This window comes from Myotis daubentonii, chromosome 12 (assembly GCF_963259705.1).
Source record: "Myotis daubentonii chromosome 12, mMyoDau2.1, whole genome shotgun sequence".
NCBI lineage: Eukaryota > Metazoa > Chordata > Mammalia > Chiroptera > Vespertilionidae > Myotis > Myotis daubentonii.
In genome coordinates, this window is record NC_081851.1 from 12511939 (window position 1) to 12537353 (window position 25415).

A 25415-nucleotide genomic window follows, 5' to 3' on the forward strand; every position below is an offset into this window, starting at 1 on the left:
GCAACACCAGAAAACCCTACTATTGGCTAGTGATTGGTGACAACAAGCAAACAAAACAACAAATACCATTTTTTTAAAAAAAGAAAAACAATCTCAAATCAGATGTCAGCTACATGTGTTCTGTAACTAAACAAAGCCAGACCTCAGGTTCTAAAGGTTATGTGCCAGGTAATGGACAATATATACCTTGGGGTTTCTCTCTGTCCTGGAGATAGAGGGAAGTTAACCTTGTGAATGTGGATTCTAATTAAGGGATCTGGCCAAGTGGTAATTTTTTAAAGGGAACACCAGAAACTTGGATTAGCTGAACATCATGTGAAGTATTGAGCCAGTGGGTGTGGGTCTGTGATAGTAGTTAAACCTCTCCATAGTCTAATAGCTTGAAAGATGTGGTATATATTGTGGGCCTCATGGCATCCCAGAGAGCCCACAGTTCTTACATGGATGGTTGTACACCGTCCTTTCATTTCTCTTAGGCAAATTCACCCATCTGTGTAGTGTAGGCAGGATGGGGGGGGAGGCGGGGGGGAGCAGGATTCCCAAGTGGGCCCCAGTGGCCTGTCAGTTGACACTTGGACAATGTTCTGAACAGGAAAAGCCCATGAACTGTTGAACTTGCTCTTTTCTCTGTTTCTCTGTCAGGGACACAAGGCTTCCTGAGCCCAGGTGCTGTGGGTGGGATTTGAGCTCATCCTATCGCATGTGTCACTCAGGGGACTCGAGCACCAGCTGCCACCTCATCATTCAGGTGCAGGGAGTTTCAGGAGCAATTTAACTGGATGGGGTTTGTGCATGACTTTCAGCTCTGCAAGTACCATACACAGGTACCCCGCTGTGCTTCTATATATTTCTTGTGAAGAGTGTTTTATTCTACAGTGAACACTAACGTTGTTCCTTTAAAAGGACCTCGTCTGTGCTTATGAACTGAACTGCTTCAGAGTGTCTCATCTAGGTTTTTATTTCCTAGTCAGCCCGTGAAAGAGGAGAATTAAGCGGTGGCTGTTCTGAAACATTTTGATGCCAGTGGTATTCCTAATCCCGCAAAGTAAGTTGGTAATATATTCCTTCCAAGGGGGTAATTTTTCAGAAATTCAGTTTTGAGGATCAAGATAACTCAGGTTTTCAGAATGTATGTTCTGTTAGCATTTCAATAACATGTGGGGAGAGTGCTTTGATTGTTGATTTTCTGTTCAGCATGTACAGTCTCATGCCAGGGAGGGAAGTGACGCAAAGAAAAGGGATTTTGCCAGATGTTTGCACCACTGTCTGCTGAGAATATTCTTCAGTGGTTTTCTGTGGGATTAGCAGTCATCACGGTGCTGCACCAGCCCAGTTCCCTCCAATTTGGGGGAAAGTGAGTCCTGGTCCCGGGTCCTCAGTGACTCTGCCTTTCCTCTGGAGGTGGGACAGGGACACAGGCCTGGCAGCCACTGTGAGCAGATGTAACCCCTGAGACTGACAGACACACTGGTACGAATGTGTGCAATATGTACCTAACAGACGGTTCCTATCTTTGATATAAAAAGAGCCCTTAAAATTTGAGAACACAATCTAAATTCTAAAATGAGCACACACACAGAAATCTAACTGTAAAATGGGCACACACATAGAAATCTAACTGTAAAATGGGCACACACACAGAAATCTAAGTCTAGGATATAAGTCGGAAATTCACATAGAGATAAAGTCGGACAGTCAGGAAGAGGATGATGAAGATCCCTAGTTTACAAAAAATTCAGGGCTCTAGTCCCCCTGTGTCTGTGTAACTCAGTTTCCAAGTTGCAGCATCCCCCAGTTTTAGAATGGGGATTATCATATTTTCTAACCCCAAAGGTTTAACTCAGGTCATACCAGCCCCACCCCCCCCCCCCCCGGGCCCTCCACCACCTCTGCTGACACCACCAGGTGGACAGGACCTCGTACGACATAAATCCACACACGTATGCGCACAAACACAGCTCTGGGTGAACCAAAGTGGACTCACAGTCTGCATTCTACGCTGCTATTAGTTTTATTAGTTTTTTTGTATAATAATACACATTGTACAAGTCCTGACTGCACTAGTCCTCTGACGTCATGGACAGAAGGGGTGGGGGCACTTCATTGTGTCCATCTGCCCTGCCCCCAATACATATCCAAGCCCAGACTTCTTAGGATTTGGTGGTTTTAATAATAATGTTCAGGGGGTTTGTTGTTTTTAGTAGGAGGAAAATATGTATATTCAATCTTTCCTAAAGTGAAGTCACAGCTGCTTTTTAAAAAATTAATCTTAGAGAGAGGAAGGGAGAGAAAAACATTGATGTGAGAGAGAAACATTGATGGTTTCCTCCCCCGTGAGTCCGACCAAGGATCAAACCTGTAACCTAGGTATGTGCCCTGACCAGTAGGCAAACCCACAACCTAGCTGTGTGCCCTGACTGGGGGGCGAACCCGAAATATTTTGGTATATGGGAAGATGCTCCAACTAACTGAGCCTCAGGGCCAGGGCAGTCACAGCTTTTTTGTTTTAATGAGGTGAAGGCCTGTGTATTGGTACAGAAACACTTCCCATGTATATTATTGTATAAACAAGGGAAGTAGAGGATAGGATGTGTACTGTGACTCCACTTTGGTCCATGAAGAGCTGCGTTTGTGCACCTTCATGGGTGGGTTTATGTGAACTGTTCCCAAGGTTGCCCCGAGGAGCGGGAGTGGGGACTGGAAGCAGGATTAGAGAGGCCTTCTACCTCCTGCTTCTACACCTCGGCAGTTTGCAACTTTCAAAGAAAAGGTCTTCCTTTTGAGATTCACTGTGGAATGTATTTGTTCACATTTGCATAGAACAAGATAGGGCGAGGGACTACCAAACTAGAGGGGAGGGAGGTGGCTGTCACTTTCTCCTTATTTCTAGTCATTCAAATTTTTACAACACTCTACATGTTACTTTTATATTTTAAAAATAATAAAGTCATAATTGCTTTATTTCAAATAATGATTTGAAACAATTTAAAAATACTTCTCAAATAAGTCCTTAGAGGCAAAATACTCTAATGACATCAGTGATCTTTCTCACATTATTGTGGGAAAATGTATTTCTACGGTTCACAGGTAGGAAAGAGACTTATGCCGTCACTGATTTGGCTCAGTGGATAGAGCGTCGGCCTGCGGACTGAAGGGTACCAGGTTTGATTCTGGTCAAGGGCATGTACCTTGGTTGCGGGCACATCCCCAGTAGGGGGTGTGCAGGAGGCAGCTGATCAATGTTTCTCTCTCATGGATGTTTCTAACTCTCTATCCCTCTTCCTTCCTCTCTGTAAAAAATCAATAAAATATATTTTTTAAAAAAAAGAGAAAAGAAAGAGACTTATTTACTGAGCTGATGCCCCCACAGAAGGGTCAGCTTCCATTCTCACTCATCAGTGACATAGAAATGTCTGCAAAGGTATCTGCGCTGAAAGGGATTGACTCAGGTGTCCACCGCAAATCTAGGTCACAGCACACCCTGCTTTTGTAGGACTTAGGAGCTCCCCCTGAATGGTGGCAGCCCTTGTGGGAAAGGTGTGGAAGTGGATCTTTCAGTCTCCAGAAGGGGTATAGCTCCCAAGGGGCAACTCCCTTCCTGGCCTTAGAGATCAAGCAAACAGGAGGCATCTGAGAAGATGGCCCTGTTCTAACACAAATAGGAAATTCACGTGTTAAAAATGTTTTGCTCCATGCTGAAGTCTTGGTCACTTTATCTGAGTGCTTCTTTTCTTGCCAGCACACCTGAGACTCTCCTGAAGGAAATGAGCAAGTGTGAGGAGCCTGTCTTTGCTCCTTCTCATTGAGCACTCGGCTAAACTCATAACCAGGTTAATCCAGAGACTATCTATCCCTCGTCCAAGGGTGTAGACGTGCAGTTGTGTTGTATCGGGCAGATTGCCCTCCAGAAATACAGAGCAACTTCCAGTATGTTCCCTGGCCAGGCCCTGCCGTGGGCAGTGGGCATGGAGAGTCAGACAGGGGTGGTCCGTGCCTCCTGCAGCTCTGAGCCTGACAGCCTTGGACCTTCCCCTCACTCCTTAGGCCTCCCCACTGCTGCTGCCGCGGCCGTGCCAGGCCCTCTTCTTGGGACAGAAAGGAGTTTGGGGTCTGGTATGCAGGTTGTTGGACCTAAGGTCAGATATGGTTTTTAAAAAAATTCTTTAGGGTAATTATTTATTTTTAAAATATTTTCAATGTATTTTTATTGATTTTAGAGAGAGAGGAAGGGAGAGATAGAAACATCGAGGAGAGAGAAACATCCATTGCCTGCAAGCCTCCTGCGGGGGATGGAGTCCGAAACTCCAGCATGTGCCCTCTTGGTGCAAGGGTCCATGCTCTAGCCACAAAGCCAAAAAAACACCCACAATATCGTTTTTATTGATTTAAGGGAAAGGAAGGAAGAGGAGAGAGAGGGAGAGAGAGAGAGAGAGAGAGAGAGAGAGAGAGAGAGAGAGAAACATCAGTGATGATAGAGATACATCATCCTGCACACCCCCTATTGGGGATCAAGCACGCAACCCAGGCATATGCCCTGACTAGGAATGGAAAGGTGACCTCCTGGTTCAAGGGTTGACCCTCAAACCCTGAGCTACACTGGCCAGGCCAGATATGCTTTTTAAACTCCCCTCCCCCCATCCTTTTTTTTTTTTTTTTTTTTTTTTTGGGCAACAATGATGAAGTTGCCAGGGATGGCACTGGTGCTGAAAAGACTTTGTTGTGTTATAGCAAAATACCTTGTTTTTTAATTAAAATGAAAATACTTGGTTGTGTTTTTACTTAAAGTTGTGACATTTGTTAACTTTTTTAAGCACATGGCAGTGTTTTCCCTCAGATGATGATGAGGAGGAGGCAGCCAGCAGCATCTGGTAACACTGAGGTCTTTGAACAGAGGATCAAGAGACTTGTGAAGCTGGTGCGGCTCCTGCGTGTCTGGGAGCTCAGGTCACTCAGCATGTGGGCCATCTCTGCTCCCAGCTTCCCTGCTTGTCACCTTTTGTTGGTTATTTTTTTCCTCATTAACTCGTCTGCCAAAGATCTCTAAGGAAATGGAATGGTAATAAAGTTCAGATTAGCTTACGCTTCTACTTACTACTTCGCACAAAGGATAGATTTGGTCAGAAATAGTGTGGAGAACTTCTAATTGGGCTTACTGATCCATGAGCCTATCTTCAGAGAACTTTTTTTTCTTTTTTAATCCTCACCTGAGGATATTTTTCTCATTGATTTTTAGACAGAGTGGAATGGAGGGAAGGAAGGCAGGGGAGAGAGAAACAGAAACACTGATGTGAGAGAGACACATTGATTGGTTGCCTCCCATACGTGCCCCATCCAGGCCCCAGATTGAACCTCCAACCCAGGTATGTGCCCTTGACCAGGAATCAGACCCATGACCTTGGGTGCGTAGGCTGACACTGAGCACATGGGCGAGGGCAGATAATATATATATATAATTGATTTCAGACAGAAAGGGAGAGGGAAAGAGATACAGAAACTTCAATGATGAGAATCATTGATTAGCTGCCTTCTGCACGCCCCCTATTGGGGATCAAGCCTGCAATCCAGGCATATGCCCTTGACCAGAATCGAATCGGAGACCCTTAGGTCTGCAGGTCAATGCTCTATCCACTGAGCCAAACCAGCTAGGGCCAGGTAACTTTTTAATGTTGTTTGTTGAGTTTTGACAAACGTATACAGTCATGTAACTGTCCACACAGTCAGATAGAGAATGTGTCCATCACCCAAGCAGCACCTCTGCCTTTTAGTCATCAATGCCCCAGCCCAGCCTCAGCCCCAGGCAATCACTCCTGTTTTCTTTCCCAATACTTTTGCCTTTTCCAGAATGTCTTATACATCAGATCATACAGTATGTGGCCTTGTGAGTCAAGCTTTCACTCAGCCTAATGCTTCCAAGATTCATCCATGCCGATGCACGTATTAGAAGTTTGTTCTTTTTCATTCTAAACAGTACAGGCACACCTTGGGGATACTGTGAGCTCGGTCTTTATGTCTAGAAAACAATATATATACCTTAATTTAAAGTAGGCACCTGGCTGGTGTGACTCAGTTGGGTGGGTGTCATCCCATGCAACAAAAGGTTGCTGGTTCAATTCCCATTCAGGGCACATTGCCTGGGTTTCAGGCTTGATCCTCATCAGCAGGAGGCATGCAGGAAGCAGCCAATCAATGTTCTGTTCTCACACCAATGTTTCTCTTTCTCTCTCCCTTTCCCTTCCTCTCTCTCTAAAAATCAATATAAATATTAATTTAAAAATGCTTACCCTTATATGAGCCTGTAGGAAAAATGGCCAATATACTTACTCAGTGCAGGGTTGCCACAAATCTTCAATTTGTAAAAAATTCAGTATCTGTGATGCCCAATAAAGTGAGGTGGGCCTGTGTTCCATTGGCAGGATGTACCATAGAGTGTTTATCCATACATTAGTTGATGGACATCTGGGTTGTTTCTAAGTTTGGGCAATTATGGATAAAACTGTGCTGAGTAGTTGTGTATGAGGTTTTTTTTTTAAGGTGGACATATGTATTTCTCATGGGTAATAGACACCTCGGAGTGGGATTGTTGGGGCATCTGGTGTTTGTTTTTACGAAGCTACCAAACTGTTTTCCAAAATGACCGCACCATTTTACACGGTCACCAGTCATGTATGAGCGTTCCAGTTATTCTTGACAACACTTGGGATTCTCCAGGGTTTGGGTTTTTGAGTGGCATTTTCTGCAGGGAGCCTTTACACTAGGAGAATCTAGGTTTATCCATTTCTAACTCAGGAACCTCTTGGACAAGTGAAAGCACTGCCTCCCCTGGGGTCTCAATGTCTATATCTTTAAAACGGGCACAGCAGAAATATAACCCCATCAGCTATAATGAGCTTTAATGAGAAAATCCACATAAGACACTTAGCTACTCTTTATAGTGCATGGCACCCATTAACACACTGCAAGTGTGAGCTCTAAGTATTGACTGCTGTTGTAATTATATTCTTTATAATAAAGAGCTATTACCCTAAATAGACCGAACAGCAGAACGACCACCTGGAAGACCTTCCGGACAAAGCCAGGGAAGAAAGGGCCAGCCGAGGCTATGAGGGGCTGTGAGGGCCAAGCCCCTTGCACAAATTTCATGCATCAGGCCTCTAGTGTGAAAATAAATGCAAATGTAATGACAGGTAGCTGGTGCAGTATGTCATAGCATTCATCTAAGGCAGCGGTTTTCAACCTTGGGTCGCGACCCCTTTGAGAGTCGAACCACCCTTTCACAGGGGTCACCTAAATACATCCTGCATATCAGATATTTACGTTATGATTCATAACAGTAGCAAAATTACAGTTATGAAGTAGCAATAAAGATAATTTTATGGTTGGGGATCACCACAACATGAGGAACTATATTAAAGAGTCGTGGCATTAGGAAGGTTGAGAAGCACTGATCTAAGTGAAGATGTGTGAGTTAGCTTGTAAGACAAGGGGCGTTTGAAATGGGATTTGAAGGATTGGAGATGTGCCCTGTGAAGACGGCAGGAAAGGGCCTTTCTACAGAGGTGCACGGTGGACGGGTAGAGGGGGCACACAGCACGGGACATGACTGGGACACACCCTGACTGTCCAGCAGAACATGCTCGCTGTGGCAGATTGTCCAGAAGTAGGAAGCCCTGGCCGGTGTGGCTCAGTTGGTTGAGCGTGATCCTGTGTACCAAAATGTCACCAGTTCGATTTCGGTCAGGGCGCATGCCCAGGTTGCAGACTCCATCCCCAGTAGGGGGAGGGCTTGCACATCCATCAATGTTTCTCTCTCTCTATCTCTCTTGTCCTCTCCCGTCCTCTCTCTCTAAAATCAATAAAAACATATATTTTTTAAAGTTACAATTTAAAAAAGAAGCAGAGTAATAATGAATGAGAACTTGTCCTACCTCTCTGACTGGTTGTTTTTGTCATTCTAGAGCCTAGACCATGCTCTGAGTTGAACTTGACCTTGTTCTTAATCTCCAATACTGAAATGTGTCCTGTAATTATAGTATTAACAGTTAAATCTTTCAATCAGTGCAGGTGTTACAGAAGCCTGGAGAAAAACCAAGCAACGCTTAGAGAGATGGAGTTACATTTATTATTACACGCGGGCCCAGAGAAAAATGACTCTAGAATTCTGGGCGAAGTCACTCAGAAAGTTTCCTGTATTTGTATCTTTTTACCCTCTTTGTCTCCCAAAAATGGGGTTTTCTGGTCCCCTTTGTGAGTCTTAAAAAGCCCCTATGTGCTGGGTCTTTGAGACCTCAACGAAAGGCTTGGCCTGGTGCCAGCACTGATAACTTTGTCTGGGGAAAATGGATACTTCATTCCCCACTGGTTTTCTATACAGGAGTCAAATCATTGACTCTTTTGGGTCATTGTTGGGGAGGGAGTTATATTGACACCTGAGGACTATAAGCTTAATAGAATTAATTCTCTGCCAAATAAAGTCAGTGGGCTTGCTTATAAGGGCCTGGAATGAGGGCCAGGAATAATCTCTAGAGGGTCCGAAGAGTCCTGGACTCTCTATTTTCCATGGCTGTCTTAAGCCGGGTGTGATGAAGACACTTCAGGATCCCGTCGACCTTGATTGCCGTGGGGGTGGTCCTTTTCATGTAGGAGTCAGTCCTTGGGTGGAAGATTTCTTTATCTAAACAGAGTCACCAGGTTGGAAGGGATGGACCAGATCAGAATTTGGTACAGGCAGAGCATCTTGGACGTGCTTCTGGACTGCTTTCTGGGTGGACTGTAAAGCCTGCAAGAACTCGAGAAAAGATTGGTTATGGATTTCAGCTTTTCTAGATTGGGCGGGTCAGCGACTGAAAGAGTCACTAGAATCTGTAGAGGCCCCAGTGGTTTTAGGGCAGCCTCCCAGGCCGCTTTGTCTGTGGCCCGGTTCCCTCTTGCTTCTGTGGAGTATCCTTACCTTGTAAATAGCATTATGTACATGAACCATTGCAAAGGAGTACCTGCTATCATTATAAATTGTTACTGATTTTTCTTTTGCCCGCTGGAGCACCTGAAACTGGGTGAATCGAGCGTTTGACATCTAGCGCTCCAGTGTGTTCTGGAGTAAAGCCTTGACTGCATGTGGGCCATTAGTTCCTGCCCTATGGTTAACTTATTTGCTTTTTTGATAAGCATAGCTGTGGCTGCTACTGCCCAGAGGCAAGTAGGTCACCCAAATGTAAAGGGGTCAAGTCTTTTGGACAAATAGCTTACTGGCCTTTTCTAGGGGATGAGACTTTGGGTGAGTACCACTTTGGCTATGTCCCTTGTCTTACATACCCATAATGAAGTATAACATTGGCACTGCGGCCACCTCTGACAGCTAAATCTTTTGCTACTAAACATGACACATGGTAGAGCTATACAAACACCTTAGGGAGGTGACCTTCTATTTTTGACCTTCTCATACAAAGGAAAACTGTCCTTGTCTCTCTGGAGTCATGTCCATGAAGATGCAGGCATTATTGAAGTCTATTATACAGTTTTCTGAAGGCTACTGTCAGGGATGTGTTTGGTGGCCAGTTCCTTTTTTTTCTAGCCACAAACACTGTCTGTACAATTTCCCTAAAATGTATTCTGAGTTGTTTTGCTATACACAGGCAGCTTAACCACTATACAACTGGGCTTGGACCTCTGTCTAGCAAACTGTAGTTTATAAGTTCAATATGCAAACTCCGGTTCTCCTAACCCAATGGGGTCTCAGCCAGTCCCTCAGTCAGACTCCTCCTCTCTTGGAGAATCTCAAAGTCCTGAAGGCTCCACAGTCCAGGGAGAGTGTCTTTCCTTTGCCCTTTGACTTTAAGCTGCCAGCCCAAATCAGCCAGAGTTGCAGTTAGAAACAGCTTTGCATATTGCAAAACACTCCTGTGGCAGTGACTTGGGTATTTGGACCCTTGTCTTCCTACCAGTCCCCTTTGTGGCATAGCAGCGAACAGGCCTCTCCCAAGGGAGTGCACTGTAAGGGGGTATCAGCCCCTCTTCTTCCAGCAGCAACAGGTACTGAACCCTTTCAGTACATTTGCAAACAGGGAGCTTTCACTAGCTCTATCTGCTGCTTTCACAGATCCTGAGCTCACTGCTCTATTCCTGGGGCTGCAGGAAGGCTAGTAACAGTCACTGTCTTCTGGTTTAACTGCTGTAGCCAGCAAGCCAAAGGCCTAAGTATTGTATTGCTTGTTGTAAAACACTCATTACTCACTAGGCGGCAGTGGGGCAGCTCTAGTGTCAGGTAAATGTCTGCTGTCCTCCGATTTTCTAGCTGCTGTTGCTTCTTCCAGGGCTGCTGCAGGCAGCTCACGAATCCAGCCTCTACCCCCACTTCTTTTACCTGGCTTTCTGGGGCTGAGTCTGCCTAGCAACCAGTTCTAAATCACCAGGGCAGCTGCGGACTTCAGCTCCATTTCTCCTCCAATTGGCTCCTGGGAATTTAGTTTTGTTTTTTTTTTAATGTATTAGAATTCTTTATTTTAGAAATTTCAATCCTTTAATGATTACCAAAAGTGAATTGTCAGCATTTTTTAATTTATTTTATTTATTTTTTTAAATCTTTAAATTCTTTATTAGTTAAGGAATTACAAATGTGTCATCATCCTAGTCAGCATTTTTAGATTAATATTTATGAACTTAAAGTATATTGTATCAGTCTAATTTAGTATTGGAATGGTTAAAAATAAGAAACCCGGGCAGAGAAAGATTAATTGTACTTGCAGAAAACTTGCGACCTTGAATCTACTGAACTTCTGATAAGACACCTAGTAGGCTACGGACCAGACCCCTACACCAGCAGAGTGGTCTGCAGCCAGTAAAAATCAACAAAAACCTACCTCTCCCTGCTTCATAATTAACAGCCGACACCCCCCTTGTCCCCCAGGCCAGGGCCCGTTGCTTGTCTCCCTCTCCTATTGTGAGTCAGAGGAAGACAATTCCTACAGAGGCAGGAAATAGAAACAGTGGGAGTTTTGGAGAAAACCACAGACTACCACTGTAGTAGTCCTCCCTCCTGGAGGCTGGGGTCCGACCTGTGGAGAAAAATGACTTTTAGTCAGCCTGGAAAGATAGCAGATGAGGATAAGGGTGTGTAGGGAGATTTCTTGCAACTGAAAGCCTGGAGGGCCTCCTGAAAGAAAAGATCTTTAATCCAGTTACAGATGTTGTCAGAATCAGGATGAAGGAGGAAGGGAAAGACCAGGTTATGTACTCTACGAGGAGCCTAATAAGTAACTGAAAACAGCAAGTCAAACAAAACACACAACCACAAAGACAACAGACTGCATAAGACACACAAACAAGGTTAATGGTGTCCATAGACAGTTAACAATAACTTCAGACTTAGTTCCGCCTCAGGTGGCTCATGTTGGACTATGATGTCACAGGCAGGGGCAGGGCCCATAAATCTCTCTGCCCTGTGGAGCTGTAAGCCCTGCCCATGGAAGTCTCTGTCCACTGAAAGAGATAAGAAAAGCCATAAATAACAAGTTTTTGTTTTTTGAAGTTTACTACTTTGTTGCAAATAGTTAACTTGAAAACACTTCTCTCTTGCTTTTTGTACAAGCAATCTCAGAACCAAGCAATCTTGGAACCTAGCTGGCCTATATTTTAGCCTTTAAATTTACCCCAGAACTTCAAAAATTTCTATTTAATACAGCAAATTCACAACTCAGGGAAGAGCAACCACTAGACAGAAATTTTTATTAGCTAAGTGGGCTGATTCCCTCTGTGATAGAGAGCAAACGTCTCTGAGAAAAATAACTCAGCAGCACTGCTTAAGACTTTTGCAGATTATCATGGGTTCATCCTTTAATAAATCAAACGTTTAGCCAGAAGAATCAACAGAAATGTAGAATAAATCAAAGTAGCTTTCACTTTTACACAGGCTTTCACACTTACATCTATACACCAGACAATCCGAGTTTTTTACTTTACCAGATATTTACTCAGAGTTTAAACAGTCCATCTGATTCCTGATTAATTACCTAAGGAAGCTGTAGGAAATTAATGGCTTCCGGGGAGGTGATCAAGCTCCCCCTTCCACTCACTTGGAGTGGCCTCACTGATAGGGGCCCCTGCCTTACCGATTTTGTCAACAGATCCAGAGGTGTCTGTCAACTCTCTCCAGATTTTGGCCAGGTCCTGGGCTGAGGTGCGGGAGTGCTCAGAGTTCCCAGGTTTAATTCTGCTAAGATCAGCAGTGTGTGTGCCTCTCAGAGGCCTATCCGACACCCCTGGGTCCCCAACCTAGTCCAATCAGCGGAGGCCAAAAGGCCAAGCATGGGTTGGTTTTCTTGGTCAGGGAACCAATAATTTTACAGAAGACCGGAGAAGAACCAAGCAATGCTTAGAGAGATGGAGTTACATTTATTATTACGCGCCGGCCCAGAATTCTAGAGACATTTTTCTCTGGGCCCGTGCATAATAAAAAATGTAACTCCATCTCTCTCAGCATTGCTTGGTTCTTCTCCGGTCTTCTATAACAGGCATCTCCTAGGTGGAGGCCACCAGGAGAAGAGGAGAGAGAAGGAGGGCATGTGAAAGGTGAGTCAGGGTTAAGACACAGGCCACCAGACTATGTCAGGCAGAATCAGTCTGTGGGATAGCTCAGCATCCTAGGAGACACTTCCACTTACCAACTCCCTGGCCCATGAAGACATCTGGATGCTCAACTGTCCAGAGACACAGCCTGCTGTTTCACATGCCAGTTAGGAGTCATATACCCTGGGAGTTTGTCCAGGAAGACCTGCGGTCACTAATACAATAGGTACCATGTATCACCTGCTTCCCATGTGCCAGGAACCATGCTAGAAACTACAGGTGCAATTGCAAAAGAACAAAACAAAAACACCCCCCCCCCCACTCATTCAATTATCAGAGCAATCTTGCAAGGTTGTATTAAGGTAACCTTCAACAGTGAGGCCACAGTCCAGCAGGTCTCACATCTAGAGAGTGGCAGGTGGGGGTTGAACCCACAGCTGCCCGGCTCTGCAGCCGTCTTTCACACCACCCAGCCCCTCTCTGCACAGTTCTATATCTTTGACACCCATCTTCATGAGTGCACCCTCCCTGGCACCCAGAGGACCCAACTGTGACACCCTCTCCCAGCATCAACACTCAGGGAGTGGAGGCAGGGGCACGGTTGTGAATTCCACTTCTTCAGGCCTGATCAGGGGTGTCAGGTTAGTGGGGTGAGCACACTGGGAAGTGGGAGCGAGGTGGCTCTCAGGAAGGAGTATCAGCTTCCACAAACAGCTCCTACAGCGAGGCTGCTTTGGTCTCACTGAGGCTGAAAAGGACCAGGTGACCTCTGGGCACTTGGTGGTGATGCAGATTCTCAGGGAGCCCCACCCCCGGCCCCTGAGCCAGAAACCCAGGGTCCGTCCTATGTCCAGGCAGCCCAGGTGAGCCTGAGGCAGGCCGCAGTCTGAGAAGCACGCATCAGACCATGAACTTGAGGGCAGGGCTTTGGTTTCTCTCCAGCCCCGGTGCACAGTGCTCTGTAGACAGAAACAGAAATGATGGGAGGCAGAGACCATGTACATATTGCCTTCAGGACTGCCCACCTGACTAGGCACCTGGTTTACTTTGTTTTGTGGGGGGAGCAGGCATCATGCGTGCTGCCTAACACAGAGTACACGCTCAGTACATATCTACTGAACAAATAGTCTGTATTCCGTGTCACCAGGCTCCACTAATGCAGGCCAGGGAATTCGCTATGTGGCCGGAGAAAGTTCCACTGTGTATGCTTAAGGGGAAGGAGACAATTACTAAAATCCTCCAAGGGTCTCAACTGTCAGGCAGTGACCTTCATCTGTGCAGGGAGGCAACAGCTCAGTAACAGGTGCAAGTGCAGGGTCAGGAAAGCTACATGGAGACTCGAGGCTTTCCTAAATCCGCTGATGTCCAGGGGTCAGAGCTACAGAGCAGCGCTCAGCAAACTGGTGCTGCAGGCCGACTCCAGCTCGCCACCCTTCTTTTGTTTGTGTTAATCCTGACCCAAGGATATTTCTTTCATTGATTTTTATAGACAGTGGAAGGGGTTAAGGGAGGGGCAGAGAGAGAGAAACATCAATGTGAGAGAGACACAATGACTGGCTGCCTCCTACACATGCCCTGACCAAAACTGGTGGATCAAGCTTGCAACTGAGGCACATGCCCTTGACTCAAATTGAACTTGAGACACTACAGTCCACAGGCTGATGCTCTAACCACTGATCCAAGCCGGCTAGGACTTGCCACTTGTTTTTGTATGGCCTGTGAGCTAAGCAGTCTTTACATTTTTTAATGATTAAAACAAAATATTTTTAAAGAACAGACTTTTGTGAAAACTCTATAGAATTCAAAGGACAGTGTCCATAACCAAAGTGTCATTGGAGCCCAGCCTTCCCGTTTATTGAGAGATGGCCTAGGACCTCCTCCTGCCCAGCGGCTGCATAGAGTAACTGCAGAGAGACTGCATGGCTCAGGCCCTCCATGTTGGCCTTTCTGCCAGCGACCTGCACAGATGAAGAGAACAGCCTCCCAGGTCTGGGTGGGCTGCCAGCACAGTCACTTTCTGGCTAGTGGTTATGTTCCCCATCCAAGCCAGCTCTGCAGCCAGGTGGCGCCAGCCCCACCCCATCCCTCTCTGTGACTTTGCTGTCCAGGTCTCCCCTCTGGTCCAGGTCCATCTGAGGGGAGAGAGAGGAAAGAGCACTCCCAGGCCTCACACAGCATAGGGGGAGCGCGGTCAGGCTCCTTCAGGAACTCCTCCAGGGTGACCATCCTCTGCTCTGGGGGACCCAGGGCTGCCCCAAGGCCTGGGGCTGGGCCCCACCCCTCTACTGGATGCTTCCTGGTGGAGAGGCCCATCCTGGGTGGCGGGTACGCCTGGAGGCTGAGGGTAGTGTGGCCTGGGGTGCTGGCATCGCGGGGCGGGGCAAAGTGCTGTGTCCCTGCTGGGCATCAGGTCCTCACTGCTCTTGGGTTTGTGGTGGAGCCGGCCGGGTTGGAGGAACCTGGTGTCAGGGCGAGGGGACACAGAGGGACACACATCAGTCTCTCACTCTCGCTCACCTACCTCCAGTGGGCTCTGTGCTGCCTCCGGCTCACGGAACACAGGGAGCCCTGCTGGGGAACCCAGAGCACACTTCTCCCAGGCTGTCACTGGGATGTGAAGGACATGCTGGGATTCTCTAGAAGTTCACAGTGGGGTTTAAAAACAAAATAATGTGGGAGGGAAGTGCAGAGCTCCTGCTAAAGCTGAAATTAGCAACAGCTGTGAGGCACCACCCTCCTTAGCCCCTGGGGCAGTGTAGACAGACCATCTTCTGCACCATTAACAAACTTAAATGCTGTAAAGGAATCACACTCACCTGTGTCCTCTGACCGCGATGGACCGGAACTCCCGGCCCTGTCCCCATCCAGAAGCTGCAGGAACCCACACGTGGAGGATGGGTGGCTCGCCCAGGTACCCAGAGCTGGTCAGTGAAGAGAAGGGATCTGGATCCAAATCCATGAAAACTCTCAGGTCTGAGCCTGAAACTGCATGATGTGCCCTATGGAGGCAAACCCATCATGCTGTGAAGAACTTGCTAATTGCCTTCTTTAAATCACACAAATAACACAAAGCCCAGAGCCCAGATCCAAGGGCACTGGAAAGTGCCCAGAAGGAAAGCCGACTTACCCTTCAGGCCACGAGGTGAGCTGTCACTGGACGCATCACTAGGGCTCTCCAAGCTGCCAGGCCGTGGCCCTGAGAGAGGAAAGGACAATCCTTAACCCAAAGGGCCGATGACCCAGTCTAGCCCAGACTAAGCCATGCAGTCTGACAACAAGGACATAACAGAGCGATTCTGTCACAGCTCAGGGGAGCGCCCCCAGGAGCACAGACCCAGATTCTGGAGACGCCCCAGGAGGGGTCCCGCCTCCCCTGAGTGCCTGGCCCCGTGCACAGTGGGCATGAGCTGTACGGGATGACAGCCTTTGTTTCTGTGTCTGTGAGGTCTGGGGCTGGGCTCAAACAATTTTGTTAACAAAGGAAATTTCACGCAGAACTCCGGTACAGGCCAAACAGGGAGGCTCTGGGAAAGCGAAGGGTTGGAGGGGTGTGGAGCCCACCCTTACTACACATGGAGCTTTCTAGAACACATGGAAACACCCTGCCTAGACCAGGACAGTGGCACCTGGTGAGGGCGGGAGGCAGCACAGGGCAGAGTGTGTGCGCCACGTGTGCACAATGTAGCCTGTGCCTGCTCCAGGGCCCGCTTCCCCTCGGTGGTCCGAGGGGCGGGTGCTGGGGTCTCAGGAGGAAAGAACGTGCTGGCTTTCCATGGCTGTTTGCTGTCCTTCAGCTCCTTCTCTTTTTTGTCTCAAATTGACATCTGCTCCGAAGGGAAAAGAATCGGACCTCCCCTGTGACAAGTGTGGGGCAGCTGCCCTCCTGTCTGCAGTGTGTGCCCGCCTGAGCATGCCTAGGGCAGCCCTCCCTGCCTCCCTAGGATCACAGGGGGAGCACCTGCTGCAGGGAGGGCGGCACCTCCCGGTCAGGGCAGGTGGTCCCTTCCAGGCCTGCAGACCTCCCCTCCTGGTCCACGCCTCCAGCACACGCAGTCCTACGGCGCAGCCCCTCCCCCTCCCCCAGTATCATCAGGCTGGTCCTACTGCACAGTCACAGCTGGGGACAGGGACTGTGTGCTTGTCATCCCTGCACACAGCTGGTGTTGAGCTGAACTGCACTGATAACCAGGGACACACTAGGAGCGGATCTGCTTCCTGCCCCACCAAGCAGTCTGCTCTGGACTCACTGGGGCACAGGGTACCCAGTTCCCCAGCCCTGCAACGCTCCCCAAATAGCAGGCACCAGAAAAAGCCTCTTAGCAGCGGGGTTTGGGGGTGAGTCAACAAGTACTTTGTTTCCGTGAAGAGCACAGAAGCAGAACGAGCCCCCTATTTCAGAAGGAAAAACTTGAACAAAAAAACCCACCTTCCTCTTGGAAAAGGATGTGTCATTGAAAGGCAACTGTGATACAGATCAGCGGCTCCCAAAGCCTCCGTCCATTCCAGCCCTGCTCTTCTCACCCCTTCGCCTCTGTCTCTTGATAAGAGAAGCTCAAGGAATCAGAACACTTAGGAAGACAATCCCTTTCCTCAGCGGATTCAGCATAAATCTGGCCCCTCGGTGACACTTCCAAGAACAGTGGCCGACTCCTCCTGTCGTGTTACCCTCCACCCAGTGTGAAGAGGGTGGGCTCCGCAGTGTCACACTGCCCCCCACAGAGCCTGTCTCTGCCCATAAGTTGCAGGAGCCCATGCCAGCACCATGGAGCTTTCTAGGCAATGGGAGGGTGGGAGATAGTGCTCCTCCTGCACTTATTGTTGATACTTCAGAAGCCGAAGCCAATGTAAACGCTCTCAGTTTTTGTTTTAATTAAAAATTTAGCTCCCCACCCTCCTACGATTTTGTTCTTTGGAAATTATAAAGACCCGAAGCGACTGTTAATGGTTGAGAAGGCTGGTCTTTCCCTGATTCCCTTCTGCCTCCATGAGATGGCAAGAGTTTCCACAAATTTCTAAGATGAAATTTACCACTGGGAGCTGCTCTGGGCAACTCCAATCCAAGTGAGGAAGGTGAGACCTTCCTGCAATCAGTGCTCTCTGCCTGGGCCACTAGGCCTTCCTTCAGGCAAGGGCAGTCCGAGCCTCCAGAAGAGTGACTCCCCATCACGGAGGGATGGAAGCAGGAGCTGCATGCTTAGGCCCCTCGGGGAGACAGGGAAGGGGTGTTGAGGAACTGCGGGTCCCCATTTCCGCTTCAGCATAACACCTCCACTTTCACCTCCTTTGTGTGTGGGACTTGCACACAGGCCTTAGCTTGAAGGAAAAGCACTGCTGATGGAAACAGGTCTGAGAACACAGGCTGAAGGGCACCACGCACCGCCCACTCCCCGTGCTGCCTGTGGTGGGGAACTGGAGCTCCAGGGACCACTAACAGGGGCTGTCATCTGAATTCTAGCCCGTGGAGAACATAATGCTGGTGAGTCAGCGGACCTGGAACATCCATGGGGATCCTGGGCCTTTTGCCAGACGGCCACCTCTGACTCTGGCCCAGCCCTGAGTCGTGGTCGTGTCCAGCTCCTGGAGGAGGGAGGGATGGGGGGACCCTGCCCTTAGGGAGTACGTGCCCTGCATGTCCTATCTCTCCCCATTTCTCCTGCTGGGACAGCCTCACACTCAGGACTCTCTCTGACTTAATTTTAAATCACTCTTCCACCTGCTCAATGACTGGGACTCCAAAGGACAGAAGTGTCCTGGCCTAAGGGCCATGCAGCAAAGGCGGCTGATACTTAGCATCCCGGGAGCCCCTCCACCTCCAGGGCCAGCTGCACCAAAAGCAGGGCCCTGAGAGCAATCCCCTCCCAGGGGCCTGGGCTCTCCAGCGGGGGGGGGGGGGGGGGGGGGGCTGGAAGAAGGTAAAGGAAAGAACCACCACCTGAGGGAGGAGGCAGGTTCCCTAGAGAATGAGCCTGCACCAGCAGCTCCTCACCAGCAACTTCGGGAATCCATGAGCCACCAGTCACTGCTCTTCCCTGAGAAGGACTAGGATGCCCTGTGCCTCAGGCCTGCCAGCTGCTCTCTGAGAGCAGCCCTGGGTCCCCTCCAAACGGACACCAGGGTCTCCATTTTGCAGACAGTTCTAGGTCCCCCTGAACGTGAGCACTGCGCTGCCAGTCCCAGCTGCACAGGGCACAGAGCCCCGACACCGAACAGTCACTGGCTGCCGTTTCAGTGTCTGTCCAGGAGCACAGAGGGACTGCCTCCTGCCCTGTGCTCACTCACCTCACCTTCTCCCAGGGGTGCTCCTGATTTGTAAACCAGGGGCCAGGTCCTGAAGCTGAGCCAGGCAGCATTGAGAGCCGGGGCCCTGTCTGTCTTTGCTGGGCTTGTCAAATTACAGTTATGCTTGTCATAGCTCCCAGGGTCCAGTGGGAGGTAAGATGATGAAAAATCATAACCCCTTCTCTTCTTGTCAGTTTCTAACACCTCCGGGGCGGTCATTTCCAGCTCTTCTGCTGTCCTCAGATGCTGTCATCTCTAGGTCATAAGCAGAATGTCTTTTTAAGTTTTAAGCTGTATTTCTCCCATCTGTTGCACATTTTAAATTTCCCAGTGCTCATCCCCAGATGCTCCTTTTCATAGCATCCTGCCCTGGTTGCACTGTGCAAAGTGGCTTACTCTGCTGTCATGATGAGCATTTTAAAGCTTTTGTCTCTGTGCCCAATGCCTGCTGACCCTGTTGCTCTCACATTGGTTTGTCTCTGGTGTTGCAGACGCTCCTCAGGTGTCCGGGAACCCTGACCTCTCATGGGCTCCCCCTGGAAGATGTGACCCAATTGCCCTGCTGGGAGTGTCTCCCGCTAATCAGATGCCTTGAAGAGGGCCGTAATTTGTGAAGATAATAACCATGTACACCATATCAAACTTACCTTATTACTAATATCTTACTTATGTTTGGGGCAAATGTAACATTAAGTGAATCATCAGTGAAAAAGTTAGAGTGAAACCTCACTTCTCTAGTATCTCAAATATCCACCAATGATGTTCTAGACCAAGATGTTAAAGGAAAAACTGGACCTGATGTGGCAGAAAACTTCAGATCTTGAGCTGACCATCCTTTCAATAGTTTAACTATATTCAATAGTCTACCATGTAAAAGGGAAATCAAATTAATTATTACATACTTCCAGCACTAACACAACACCCTGTTCCTCATGACTGCGACCACCCTTTTCCTCATGACTGCGTCCACCATCCATACCACCCCCCCCAATCCAAACCTAAATTAAACATCAGCTTCTTTTCTTTTTTCCTTGCCAATATTAGAAAGTGTTGAGAAAAAAATCCCCATTCAGACTTCTCCTTGTCCTTATTCAAAGTGTCCGGCTCAGTATGGAATGGCCTGTCTGGTGCCACAAGTAAAGAAATCTACATTACTGCCTTCTCACATGCCTGTCCACTCCTTAGATCCCTCCCCATCAGTGAAACAGAGTCAAACCTCACTTCTCTAGTATCTCAAATATCCAACAATTCTGTTCTAGACCATGATGTTAAAGGAAAAACTATACCAGTTGTGGGATAAAACTTCACATCTAGAGCTGACCATCCTTTCAATAGTGTAACAATATTCAATAGTCTGCCATGTAAAAAGGAAATCAATTTCCTAGGATTTTGAGTGTTGTTGTAATGGATATTTTATTTTAGAATAGTTCCAGATTTACAGAAAAATTGCGAAGATAATACCCATTTACACCATACACAATTTCCCTTATTACTAATATCTCATATATCCAGCAATGATGTTCTAGACGTAGATGTTAAAGGAAAAACTGGACTGATGTGGCATAAAACTTCAGATCTTGAGCTGACCATCCTTTCAATAGTTTAACAATATTCAATAGTCTGCCATGTAAAAAGGAAATCAATTTCTTTATTATACACTGCCAGCATTAACACAACACTGTGTTCCTCATGACTGTGACCACCACCATCCATCCCACTCCCCCCCAATACAAACATAAATTCACTTTTGTACTTGCAGTTTCTTCATCCATCCTTGTGTGTGGAGTCTTATTCCTTATCTCTACCAGTCTACAATATCGTCTTACTAATTTTAGCTATCTTAAGGCAACAGACACTACTCAAAGGGTCTTGGCCTCAATATATACTCTTTTCATTAGTGAGGAGCCACTCACTTCAGCTCTGTTTGCGCAAAATCAGTTGTTGCCATGGTGTGGCGTGAACTCACAACTCCTCAGCTTGACCAATCAGGAGGGGCGGGGATGGCAGAGGATGCAGAAATTTCAGACACTCCGGTTATACAACAGAGACCTTCCTCTTATCTCCCAAAATTTTTCCCAAACTGACCTCCCTCTCTCATTTCCTCTAGTTCCATTAGAGTCCAGCATATGGCAGGGAGGTGGTGTTTCCTCTAAGACAATTCCCATACTCCCCCGTCATTTCAGTGGTCCATTCCACTATGTTCAGTTGCTACCCTTTCCTAGGATTTTGAGTGTTGTTGTAATGGATATTTTATTTTAGAATAGTTCCAGATTTACGGAAAAATTGCGAAGATAATAACCATGTACACCATACCCAATTTCCCTTATTACTAATATCTTACTTATGTATGGGGCAAATGTAACATGAAGTGAATCACCAGTGAAACAGCGTTAAACCTCACTTCTCTCGCATCTCAAATATCCAGCAATGATGTTCTAGACCAAGTTGATAAACGAAAAACTGGACCTGATGTGGCAAAAAAATTCACATCTTGAGCTGACCATCCTATCAATCGTTTAACAATATTCAATAGTCTACCATGTAAAAAGGAAATCAAATTCATTATTATACACTGCCAGCACTACCACAACACCCTGTTCCTGATGACTGCGTCCACCGTGTGCCTCATGACTGCGACCGCCATCCATACCACCCCCACAATCCAAACCTAAATTAAACATCAGCTTCTTTTTTCCTTGCCAGTATTAGAAAGTGTTGAGAAAAAAATCCCCTTTCAGGCTTCTCCTTGTACTTATCCAAAGTGTCTGGCTCAGTATGCAATGGCTTGTCTGGTGCCTCAACTAAAGAAATCTACATGACTCCCTTCTCACATGCCTGCCCCCTCCTCAGAACCCTCCCCATCAGTGAAACAGAGTCAAACCTCACTTCTCTAGTATCTCAAATAGCCAACAATGCTGTTCTAGAACATGATGTTAAAGGAAAAACTATGCCAGTTGTGGGATAAAACTTCACATCTTGAGCTGACCCTCCTTTCAATAGTTTAACAATATTCAATATTCTGCCATGTAAAAAGGAAATCAAATTCTTTATGATACACTGCCAGCATTAACACAACACTCTGTTCCTCATGACTGCGACCACCACATTCCATCCCACACACCCCAATACAAACATAAATTCACTTTTGTACTTGCAGTTTCTTCATCCATCCTTGTGTGTGGAGTCTTATTCCTTATCTTTACCAGTCTACAATATCAACTTATTAATTTTCGCTATCTTGAGGCAACAGACACTACTCAAAGGGTCTTGGCCTCTATATATACTCTTTTGGTTAGTGAGGAGCCATTCACTTCAGCTCTGGTTGCCCAAAATCAGTGGTTTCCATGGTGTGCCTTCACCTCACAAAGCCTCAGCTTGACCATCTAGGAGGGGCGGGGGTGGCAGAAGATTCAGAAATCTCAGACACTCTGGTTATAGAACAGAGACCTTCCTCTTATCTCCTAAAATTTTTCCAAACTGACCTCTCTCTCTCATTTCCTCTAGTTCCATTATAATCCAGCATATGGCAGGGAGGTGTTGTTTCCTCTAAGACAATTCCAACATTCCCCCGTCATTTCAGTGGTCCATTCCACTATGTTCAGTTGCTACCATTTCCTAGGATTTTGAGTGTTATTTTAATGGATATTTTATTTTAGAATAGTTCCAGATGTACAGAAAAATTATGAATAACCATGTACATTATACCCAATTTCCTTTATTTCTAATATCTTACTTATGTATGGGGCAAATGTAACATAAAGTGAATCATCAGTGAAACAGAGTGAAATCTCACTTCTCTAGTATCTCAAATATCCAGAAATCATGTTCTAGACCAAGTTGTTAAAGGAAAAACTGGACCTGATGTGGCATAAAACTTCACATCTTGAGCTGACCATCCTTTCAAAAGTTTAACAATATTCAATAGTCTACCATGTAAAAAGGAAATCAAATTAATTTTTATACACTGCCAGCAATAACACAACACCCTGTTCCTCATGACTGTGACCACCGTGTTCCTGACTGCGACCACCATCCATACCACTCCCCCAATCCAAACCTAATTTAAACATCAGCTTCTTTTTTCCTTGCCAGTGTTAGAAAGTGTTGAGAAAAAATCCCCATTCAGAGTTCTCTTTGTCCCTATTCAAAGTTTTTGGCTCAGTATGGAATGGCTTGTTTAGTGCCCCATGTAATGAAATCTACATTACTCCCTTCTCAGATTTCTGCCCCCTGCTTAGATCCCTCCCCAGCAGTGAAACAGAGTCAAACCTCACTTCTCTAGTATCTCACATATCCAACAATGCTGTTCTAGACCATGATGTTAAAGGAAAAACTATACCAGTTGTGGGATAAAACTTCACATCTTGAGCTGACCATCCTTTCAATAGTTTAACAATATTCAATGTTCTGCCATGGAAAAAAGAAATCAAATTCTTTATTATACACTGCCAGCATTAACACAACACTCTATTCCTCATGACTGCGACCACCACCATGCGTCCCACACCCACCCAATACAAACAAATTCACTTTTGTACTTGCAGTTTCTTCATCCATCCTTGTGTGTGGAGTTTTATTCCTTATCTCTAGTAGTCGTCAATATCATCTTATTAATTTTAGCTATGTTAAGGCAACAGACACTACTCAAAGGGTCCTGGCCTCTATATATACTGTTTATGTTAATGAGGAGCCACTCACTTCAGCTGTGTTTGCCCAAAATCAGTGGTTGCCATGGTGTGGCTTGACATCACAAAGCCTAAGCTTGACCATCTAGGAGGGGCGGGGGTGGCAGAAGATTCAGAAATCTCAGACACTCTGGTTATAGAACAGAGACCTTCCTCTTATCTCCTAAAATTTTTCCAAACTTACCTCTCTCTCTCTCTCATTTCCTCTAGTTCCATTATAGTCCAGCATATGGCAGGGAGGTGGTGTTTCCTCTAAGACAATTCCAACATTCCCCCGTCATTTCACTGGTCCATTCCACTATGTTCAGTTGCTACCATTTCCTAAGATTTTGAGTGTTGTTTTAATGGATGTTTTATTTTAGAATAGTTCCAGATTTACAGAAAAATTGCGAAGATAATACCCATTTACACCATACACAATTTCCCTTATTACTAATATCTTACTTATGTATGGGGCAAATGTAACATGAAGGGAATCATCAGTGAAACAGTGAGAGTGAAACCTCACTTCTCTAGTATCTCATATATCCAGCAATGATGTTCTAGACCAAGTTGTTAACGGAAAAACGGGACCTGATGTGGCAAAAAACTTCATATATTGAGCTGACCATCATTTCAATAGTTTAACAATATTCAATAGTCTACCATATAAAAAGCAAATCAAATTCATTATTATACACTGCCATCACTAACACAACACCCTGTTCCTCATGACTCTGACCACCCTGTTCCTCATGCCTGCGACCACCATGCATACCCCCCCCAATCCAAACTTAAATTAAACATCAGCTTCTTTTTTCCTTGCCAGTATTAGAAAGTGTTGAGAAAAAAATCAACATTCAGACTTCTCCTTGTCTTGATTCAAAGTATCTGGCTCAGTATGGAATAGCTTGTCTGGTGCCTCAACTAAAGAAATCTACATTACTCCCTTCCCACATTTCTGCCCCCTGGTTAAATCCCTCCCCAGCAGTGAAACAGTGTCAATCCTCACTTCTCTAGTATCTCAAATATCCAGCAATGCTGTTCTAGACCAAGTTGTTAAAGGAAAAACTGGATCAGTTGTGGCATAAAACTTTAGATCTTGAGCTGAGCATCCTTTCAATAGTTTAACAATATTCAATAGTCTACCATGTAAAAAGGAAATCAAATTCATTATTATACACTGCCAGCACTAACACAACACCCTGTTCCTCATGACTGCGACCACCACCATCCATCCCACCCCCCCCAATCCAAACCTAAATTAAACATCAGCTTCTTTTCTTCCTTGCCAGTATGAGAAAGTGTTGTGGAAAAATTCCCCAGTCAGTCTTCTCCTTCTTCGTTTTCTAAGTGTCTGACTGAGTATGGAATGGCTTGGTTGATGCCCCAATTAAAGAATTCTATATTACTCAATTCTCACATGCCTGCCCCCTCTTAAGATCCCTCCCCATCATCTGAATCACACAACAATACCAACACATTTCCTTTATACTAGTGCTGGTATTTATTCAAGGAGACTATTGATGTTTTCACCTTTTTATAATGTCCCTTTCTAAGGCATTGTTTATAGAGCGATACACATTTTTAAGTGTATTCCTCTGGGAGAACCTGGGTATCACCTGTGGTAAATGAACACTCCAGCACTTCCTCTTCTGCATTTGTTGGCTTGCTTACTGGAGGTTTTTGCTTCCTGTGGTAAAATAACTTTTATCAGATTCTATCTTTCTCCCTCTTTTCTTCATTCAGCTTACAGTCCAAATTTACCATTGCCACTGTCTTGGTTATGTACTTTGGAAACAAGTTAAACACAGAAAACATAGGTTTTGGGGAAGTTATTGGAAACTGATTAGGAAATGTGCTTGTAATTGAATGACAATGGATTGATTGAGGAAGTGTCTGTGGCCAAAAAGC